The 10,372-nt window shown below is 40.6% G+C and overlaps 1 pseudogene; it reads left to right on the plus strand.

Annotated features, from left to right (window-relative positions):
* Nucleotides 1-4,654: 4,654 nt before the first annotated feature.
* Nucleotides 4,655-5,830, plus strand: LOC120999204 (annotated as a pseudogene).
* The last annotated feature ends 4,542 nt before the right edge of the window (nucleotides 5,831-10,372 follow it).

Raw genomic sequence — 10,372 nt, forward strand, 5'->3', positions numbered from 1 at the left:
TTAATAACATTTAGCTAAAGGCAAAATTTGTTACGTTTTTCAATGATTCTTTCATTTTAATAGAATTTTTTTATTATTTACTGGGAAAAAAAAAAATTGTACAATTCTATAAACAAAATTTGCATTAGCATTTCTTTCTTCTTCAACCAGTTAAGAATAATTTCCTTTTGAATCAGGCCTTGAAAGGTCTGAACAAAAGTACATTCGAGAAGGAAAGAACTAGACCAATATCTAGGAAGATTTTATTCCAATTATATGATATTTTACCCTCTATATGTTCTTCGGATCTGGAAACACATCTTTTCTGATCTGTTTTTCTTCTGGCCTTCTTCACTGCTCTCCGGATCAGCGAATTCACGGCTGTTAATAGACATAGTATATCACCAATTTTTATTTCTGACTTGGTTTTCAATATGAAAGTTTTGAGACTTTGTAACGAAAGTCAAAAACTGATCAAGTCCAAAAAGGTCATTGGATTACTTTACACTCTCTCGGTAACTCTCGATTTTGCCCTGTTACGGCTATGCACAATTGGTTGAATAGAAGGCCTAAGGTAAATGGTCAGTTATTCTTACACCTGGACCATTCTCCTCTTGCAAAATTTAAATTTAATGCCGTTTTAAAGAAATGTCTCAGTCTATTAGGTTATCACATCTGTAATATTTCTGCCCATTCATTCAGAATAGTTGCAGCCACCAAGGCTGCTCAGCAAGGTTTGAGTACGTCTTTAATAAAACATTTGGGTAGGTGGAAATCTGATAGTTCAAAATCTATATTAGACCTGAATTGTTGGTTAGAGTAGTTTTATTTTATCTTGCAGGTTTTTGCAAGATTTGGATTGTTGGAAACCACATCGTTACTGGAGCATTAAATATGGCTTCTGAAAGAAAATTTTTGCATCACCTTGGTCTTAATTTGAATATATACATTCATTGGTCTGCACAATAAGATTTAAAGTTTAGAGATGTTTGGTCGTTGGGTAATTCTCTAGCCTTTTACTTGCCTTTGCCTGATCTCATTATTCTTCATTTTGGTGATTAATAAATACAAGTATACTTTTAGGATTATTCGTTCATTGTTACCAAATTCTGTTCTTACCTTCTCTGAAATTATTCCAAAGCTCAACTGGTCTCACCGAGATTTTTGTTTCCTAGATAAAATCAGGAAAAAAGTAAATTGTCAGATGGTAAAATTTTTGCCTATTTTGAATGGTTTTTCATACAGACATGTTGAATTAGAAGGATTTACTGGAGGCCTTTACACATCTGACTATTGGCACTTGTCCGATATCGGTAATTTTTATTTTCTTAACTTGGGATTCCAATATATGATCGAAGAAGGTCTGCAATGTTTGGGGGTTGCCATGTGATACATGGCTTGTGGGTGAAGTCGCTGATGATTTGATTGGACATGTTTGTTTATTATTAACTCAAGTTTAATCTGTTAAGTAATTATATTTAATGAATTAACATCGCAGCCTTTAACATCCATATAAATATCATTAATTTCCATAATATATATACATTTTTTTATTTATCTGGACCTTGTCTTATTTATCTGGAACCTTTATCCATCATGTATGGGCCCGGCATTGTGTATACAATGAAGGGAACACATGATGGCATGGTTCCGTTTATTGTATATGTAGGTGTGTAATAATAAAGTTATTCTTTTCTTACCTGGCAACAGAATTTGATTGGAGAATTCATTGGCGAATCATATCTGGGGAAAGTTGCAGGTGCCCTCCAAGGATGGGGATTGTCTCTTCTCTTCAATGGCGTTCCAGGTACCTATAAGAGAAGGAGATAACAGTTAGTGCGCATTCACGGCACAGGATAACAAACTGCTCCCACCCCCCTCCCCTTTATTGTTGCGATGTTAGATTAATTGGGTGAAGTCGCTCATGATTTGAGTGGATATGTTTGTTTATTATTAACTCAAGTTTAATCTGTTAAGTAATTTTATTTAATGAATTAACATCGCGGCCTTTAACATCCATATAAATATCATTAATTTCCTTAATAAATATTAATTATTTGATTTAGCTGGACTTTGTCTTATTTATCTGGAACCTTTGCCCATCATGGATGCATCACCTGTTTCACTATGAGAGCACTGCACCAGCACTGAGAGGAGGAAGGGAGCAGGGAAGCTACTGAGCATGTCTGTCCACCACTGAATAAAAGAGAAGAGGGATAAAACCTTTGGAAAACAGGATAAACAGCAGGGGGCCCTACCAAATAGGAAAATGCAATGCATATAAAAGCCTATCAATATTTTTTATGCAAGTATGTTAAAATACTTATTTGAAATGCCCTATTCACTGCATATTAATATTTTTTGTGGGATAACCCCTTTAATAACCACTTCTTACCTTCTCGGTTAAAACTTTGTGGGGAAAAAAAATAGAACAACTTCTCATTTGTAATTTTGTAATAGAAATAGTGTTAAGTATGCTGCTACATGGGCAGAACATGTTTCCCACAGCAGAATTTGCAACCCGCTGACATTATCAAACAGAACTAAATTTCAAATATTTGCAGTACTCCACAGGTAATAATTCAGTAAAGGTGAGCCATTGATGTCTCACTTTTTGGCACAGCATGGAATCTATGGCTATAAACTAACAGCTGCTGTAATCAGATCAAAAGGAAGTTCGTTGGTAGCTGTGCCAATGTCACATGAAAAACCTGACAATACCATCGCTGAGAAGTGGGTTAAGCTTTCTCTCTTTTTGTGATTTATATAACGGCAGATAAAACCTGTTTCAACACATGAATGAAACAAGTTTGGCAAAAAATATCCCTAAAGAAATATAAGAGAAGGCTGAAAAATCTCTATATTAACTAAAAGTATAAAAACATATGGAGTATTAGTTATATTTGCTTAAGGAGAAGCTAGGGGAACCTCAACCAATATAACCACCATTTGAGCTCCTACAGAAACTGCACCTTTTCCAAACTCCTAAATAACAACTCTAGTAATTCAACAATATATAGTACATCATTCCCATATAGCTATACAGCTAGACAGGTTTATTTTTCAAGAATATAAAATATGACTCATAGTCCCTCTAGGTGCCATAACAGCAGGTGTTGAGCGAATCAAAGCATCCAAAGTGGAATTGGAACTGAAGTTTAGGAAGAATCCAATTTGCAATGAATACAAATTTCTCCATGCTTTGTGGTAACTGTGACGCTTTGCGATCTCAGTTACCAAAGAAATCGCGAATGCGTCCGGTTTTTAAAAGCACGCAAAGAGTTAAAATCTTTTTTTTTAACCCAGAAGTAATTCACCTTGCTAGCACAGCTCAGAGATCAGAGTAAATTTAGCACATCCGTGCCAAAAGAATCTTCCTGCCCCCATGCCAGGATACATCTATCAATCAGATATCATCATGACAAAACCTCATAAAGCTTGCCTCTTCCCAGTCTGTGTGGTTCCGGCATCGCAGAAGGTCTCACACCTTTAGCCTGGGCAGCGAGCTTCAGAAGAAAAGGTCAGATCCTTATCACATAGCTGGTTGGTACAGGAAGGAAGATGACCAAAAAAGTCACCTTCAATCCATAGACTTCATATTTTTCCCATATTTTCCTAATATTTCATAGGATAGGAAAATACAAAACGAATAATCACTTCAGGAATTGTTCAGATCATTATAACCCACCTTCCAGGAAACCCGCGGGAAAATCAGAGATTCCCACTCTGAGATATAAAGGTTCTCAGGCACCCTGCATTATCTTCCAGTCATATTTGGTATCAGATGATGCGTAAAATTGTACTGATTATCAATATCAATATATCAATATCTATTTCTTGATTGGACTTACGGGATATGGAGAAACGGGCAAAGCAAAGATTCTGCCAGATTTTCTTCCTATGGGGCAAAGGACTGCCCCTGTTCCAATTACACAATTACGTGTCATAACCACTCCCCGCTTCAGACTGGAAGTAAAAACAGTGACACACTCAGGTCCTGGGTCCTTCATCTACCATCTGACGTCGACTAACATCACGACTGTCCGCTGGACACGGGCACGCCACCATCTTGGATTATTCCTTACAAAGACTTTGCCTTTTACTGGACACTACCACGGTAATTCTGAACTTACAGACATTCTATTCCCTTCCACCTCTTACCTATTTCTATCCAACCAATCTGTTCGACTGGCAGGTATATTTATCTGTCAGTTTTAATGTATATATTTTTTGTGTATAGTTTTTAGAATAAAACTAACGATTGCATCGTTCCAGTTTTGCCCTTGTTCCTTGATTATCTGGTTTATGCTAAGAACTCTGTCCTCAGAGGAGACATACTACCGCATTGTCTTATTTTTATAAATTGTTAATTGGTTAGCTAGGTTGCAAATAACCGTTTCTTCCCTTTAGGATTAGCTATCCGGGGTCTCTTAGCCCCGATTCAATACGAAGAGTGGTGGCAGCAAATAATCTCATTTCCATCGTAAAATCGATCATTTTATTTTTCTGATTGTATCATGTATGGGCACACCAACCAATCTTAAACGTCTACTGTGCTCACAGTGGATTAGCCTCCAGAAGTCTCTAGTGGACGAGACCTGTATGGCAACTGTGGCATAGTACGACGGGATTGGCGGTTGGTTTGTCACATTGGTGGCAGCAGTGGGATAGTACGATGGGATTGGCGGGTGGTTTGTCACATTGCTGGCAGAAGCACAAGGAATCCTGTTGTGATAAAGACAATGTTGAATATGAGAAGTATGATTATCGTGAAATGCTGCACAATGCCACTTTCTGTCTCGACCCCCGTGGCTGCAGGCTTGGTTCCTTCAGATTTTTGGAGGCTCTCCAGGCTGCCTGTGTTCCAGTAATGCTGAGTAACGGCTGGGAGTTACCATTCTCGGAAGTGATTGATTGGAACCAAGCTGCAGTTATTGGGGACGAGAGATTGTTATTACAGATTCCTTCTACAATCAGGTCTATTCATCAGGATAGGATCCTCGCACTTAGACAGCAGACACAGTTTTTATGGGAAGCTTATTTTTCCTCAGTTGAGAAGATTGTATTGACTACACTAGAGATAATTCAGGACAGAATTTTCAAGCACATATCCCGCAACAGTTTAATATGGAACAAGCATCCTGGAGGATTCTTTTTGCTGCCCCAGTACTCATCATATCTGGGTGATTTTCTCTACTACTACGCTAATCTAGGTGTAAAATCGCCAACAAAGTTTACCGCCGTCATCCATGCTGTGACACCGCTGGTCTCCCAATCCCAGCCAATCCTGAAGCTGCTGGTTGCTGTAGCAAAGTCTCAGTACTGTCATCAGATCATAGTCTTGTGAAATTGTGACAAGCAGCTCCCTGCCAAACACCGCTGGACTGCCACTGCTGTGCCTGTCATAGTTATTGAAGGGGAGAGCAAGGTCATGAGCAGTCGTTTTCTTCCTTACAATAACATAGTGACGGATGCTGAACTCAGCCTCGATGAGGACACGGTGCTATCCACGATGGAGGTGGATTTTGCCTTTACAGTTTGGCCGAGTTTTCCAGAAAGAATTGTGGGTTACCTGGCCCGTAGTCACTTTTGGGACAGCACAAAGGAGCGATGGGGTTGCACTTCCAAGTGGACTAATGACTACTCCATGGTAGTAACAAGAGCTGCTATCTACCACAAATACTATCATTACCTGTACACCAATTACTTGCCTGCCAGTCTGAAAAACATGGTGGACCAATTAGCCAATTGTAAAGATATCTTAATAAACTTCCTGGTGTCTGCCGTAACAAAGTTGCCACCAATCAAAGTGACACAGAAAAAGCAGTATAAGGAGACAATGAGTGGATGAGACCTGTATGGCAACTGTGGCATAGTACGACGGGATTGGCGGGTGGTTTGTCACAGTAACGAATCACTTATTTACTAAAATGGTGGCTTCATGAGTTACAAAGTGATAGTAAGAAGCCCGGGAACGCAAGATCACCTATAATGCCATGCAGACAGCCAATCAACAGACAGCCAGACCCTGTGATGTCACAGCCCTATAAAAGCCTCATCCAATACGGTGTCAGCCATTTCACAGTAAGCTGAGAATAGGGAGAGACGTGACAGGTGCTAGGTACAGTTTTTAAGAAGCCTTTAACCCCTTAAAGACCCTGCCATTTTTCACCTTAATGACCAGGCCATTTTTTTCCCCAAAAAATTCTCGTCGCATATTGTACTTCATGACAGTGATAAATTTGAGTCAAAATATTTCATTTTTATTTAGAAAAAAATCCAAAATTCACCCCAAATTTTTTTAAATTTGCAATTTTCTAAATTTCTATTTCTCTGCTTTTACAGATAGTGATACATTTATTACTTTACATTGCTATAAGTGTCTACTTCATGTTTGGATCATTTTGTAAATGACATTTTCTTTTTTTGGGATGTTAGAAGGCTTAGAAGTTTATAAGCAAATCTTGAAAATTTTCTGAAAATTCACTTTTTAAGGACTAGTTCAGGACTCAAGTCACTTTGTGAAGCTTACATAATATAAACCACCCATAAATGACCCCATTTTAGAAACTAAACCCCTCAAGGTATACAAAACTGATTTTACAAACTTTGGGGCAAATTGGGGTGATACACCTGTCTCATTCTCTTGTTTGTGGCATGTCGACATTGATATTTAACTGCTTCTGTTAGACAAACAGTTACTGTGATTTAGTAATACAGAGCAGTATTATTTAACACCCTGCGGGCAGTTTAAATAAATAGATTCTTCGCACATCAGAATTGCCCACAACAGGCTCGTACATATAGGGGTTGCAGCGGTCGCAGTTGCGACCGGGCCCGGCACTCCAGGGGGCTCGGCCGCCTGTGGACCCCTGGCCCCTGCAGTAGTGCTGTATGGACCCGGGGCCCAGTGCTCTTGGTTTCCGCGTGGCCTGCCCCTTACCCTCCCCGGCCGGCACTTCACTGTCCTAAGCGCATACAGCGTCAGGACGTAGTGCGCGCACTATGACCTGACGCTGCACGCTGTAAGGTGACAGTGCAGCGTCGACCGGGAAGACAGAAGAGCGAGCACGACTTCTGCCGGAGAGGAAGAGTAGCCGCGGCCTGCAGCGCAGAGCAGGTAAGTATGTTGGGGCCGATGATCAGGGGAACCGCTGCGGGACCCATACTGATCCCCAAACTGACTGCAGTGGAGGGGGAGGGGGGGTTTGGTCAGATTGCCCCTGGTCTAATGATTTGGTTTTGGCAAAGTCCCAAAGTTGTGGCAATGATCATGGGGTTACTTGTAAAGCATGACCCTGGTGGGGGCCAAAGAACAAAGGAGAAGAGGCAGCACCAAATGCGCCCCTCTGCGGTGGGGAAAACAGAGCACAGGATGAAGGCTGAGCACCAGGGGGCACCGACCGCTCCGCCCACTGACACTATTTACCTGGTCACGGACATGGTATCACCTCTTTATCTGGAAGCAGTGGGCACTATGTAGCAGTATTTATCTGGGTGTAGTATGACCCTGTCAGTGGGCACTATATAGCAGTATTTATCTGGATGCAGTATGACTCTGTCAGTGGGCACTATATAGCAGTTTTTATCTGGATGCAGTATGACCCTGTCAGTGAGCACTATATAGCAATATTTTTCTGGATGCAGTATGACCCTGTCAGTGGGCACTATAAAGCAGTAGTGCGGAGGGGGGGTGAATGCAAATTGGGGGGGCGGCGGTGGGTTGGGGGGGACGGGCGGCGACGGAGAGGGGGCCCCATGGATCAGTTTCGCACCGAGGCCCCATGGATTGTGTGTACGCCACTGGCCCACAAGTTGATTCGTTCATCTGAAAAGTTATTCTTGTAGCAAAAAAATTTGTATTTTAGCGAATAAATTTGTCTTTTATTTAAAAAAATTTGTCTTTTACCAAATAAATTAGTCTGCTCCAGTATTACAATCCCCAATCTCTATGACGAACTACGTTAAGCGGGTAACCCACTCCTGTCGGCAAAGGGTAGACACACAGCGATCCCTTCAGTGCAGCACATATGCAGCCCCGGACATGTAAGCGCATCATAAAACAGTTAGTGCTGACTGCCACTAGGCCCTCGAGGAAGTTGTGTATGGAACACCTGGAGTCAAATGACTACTTGTATTTGGGTTAAAACCAGATAGGTCTAACTTGCTGGATGGATCAAACCTGGCAGCTGGATTATTGTCATACCATAGGCATGTTGTTGGTTATTGGAATGAACCACAAAAATCACTCCACCCATTGGACCAAAATTCATCATAGCTAATACGTCCTTTTAGCTAAAAAACTAGCCTGCGTCGTTATTGCAATCATTTATGGTTGGAACTACGATGGTATTATCAAACAAATCACTCCATCAACTGGACCCAAATTGATCATTCCTAGCTACTAGTGTTGATCGCGAATATTCTAATCGCGAATTTTTCTCGTGAATATTGGCACTTCGAGAATTCTCAAATATCTAGAATATAGTGCTATATTTTTGTAATGGCGAATATTCTAGATTTGTTCTCATCAGTACCCATGATCGCTCACTGCTTCTTGCTTGTGGCGTAATGAGAAGGCTGCAATATCTTTGACTTTAGGAGTAGTGCAGTGCAACAAAATTTAGCCCATGTGGATCCCTCCCTTAATATGTATATTGGTTAAAACCAAATGGGCCATACCTGCTTGATGTATCAAACATGACAGCTGGATTATTGCCATACGGGAGGAGTGTTGGTTATTGGAATGAACCATGCAAATTACTCCACCAACACAAAATTCATTGTAGCTAATACATTCTTTTAGTCACTGTTTGGTCAGTGTTTTGCATCAGTATTTGTTGAGAATTTGTAAGCCAAAAGCCAGAGTGAATCCAAAACATCAGATGAAAATAATCCCATTGCATTTAATCTCTGTTTTGGACCTATTCCTGTTTTTGGCTTACAATTACTTATCAAATACTGATCCAAAACACTGACGAAATACTGACCATCTGAAAGAAGCTTTATGGATGCTCAAAATACAGATTTTTTTAAATGTACTTCTGATGGATAGGAAAAACAGAACCATAAACAGCCTTAAAGCCACTGCTACCACCTTCCCCACTCTGTCATAGGACCACTACTGCCACTGCTGCCACTATATCTTTGGGCACTGCACAGTTAAGCCCATGGCAATAAATTAGACCTGACGCTTTTATTGACCTGTAATATTTAGGCACAGTAATTCCACAGCTAACAGAAGGGATTAGCTATGAATCTTGGTGCCCTGCACAGTGAGGTAGACGGCTATAAATTACACCTGCCTGTAATACTGACAGCACAGTACCTACAGAAGGGATTAACTATGAATGCGGATGCACTAGAACATAATGCACACGGCGATACACTCTCCATGCACTCTCCCTGCAGTGTCCCTGCAGTTTAAGTTCACAGCCTTCACACTGAGATTGGGCCACCAAGTGAGATGCATATGATTAGGCAGAGTGGCCTGGGTAAACCAGATTTATTTTTTTAAGAACTTTGGTGAATCGTCTGAATCAAATTTTCAAGTTTGATTATCTCTAACGGCAGTCATATTGGTTGTGACGCAAAAACAGTAAAATATACAGTATATCTCTAATAAAAAGACTCAACAGAGTGCTGGTCACACTTTTTGGATCATTCACTGCCGAAGCAATCACAAGATTGATTAGGTTCTGTCTACCAGCAAGTGGTGCGTTGTCTTTCATTAACCTTCTTGTTATTTTAAGTATATTTTCCACAGGACAAGCCGCAGACTTACATTTAATTGTGAAGTTTCAACCGTACACACTGTAGAAAGGATATGTAAAGTGAAAATTATGGGGGTCATTTATTAAGACTGGCGTTTTAAGTACGGTCTTAATAACCATGTGTGCTGGCGGTGGATCTGCCAATGTTATAAAGAGGTGCTGGCCTTTACATAGCTTTGGTGCATCCACCTCCAGCCTAAATGTAAGCCAGCTTCCTTGCTGGCTTAAATTTAGACCATAATCACCAGAGCTTGCTGCAAGGCATGATGAACCTGATAGGACCCAGGTAAAATACAATAATCCGCAGCACTCGCCAGTGTGGAAAATCAGGGTGGTGATTTATTCACAAATCAGCATGGTACAAGCGACGTTTCGACCTTCATCGGTCTTTCTAAAGCAGTGAAACAAGTTGTCAAACAAGTGCCTTAAATAATGCAAAAGTGGGTGGTGATGTCTCTCCCCAAAGTGGGATGATACACCAGGACCTATACACCTATAGATCTTCATATAAACATAAAGAGGGTTATACCCAATCTAAACCACTGTGATGTATTAAAACATACGTGAATCGTTCAATACAGTAAATGGTCTGATATAACTTAAAAATACCTCACAGATGG

Source organism: Bufo bufo, chromosome 4, assembly GCF_905171765.1.
Source record: "Bufo bufo chromosome 4, aBufBuf1.1, whole genome shotgun sequence".
Taxonomy (NCBI): Eukaryota; Metazoa; Chordata; class Amphibia; order Anura; family Bufonidae; genus Bufo; species Bufo bufo.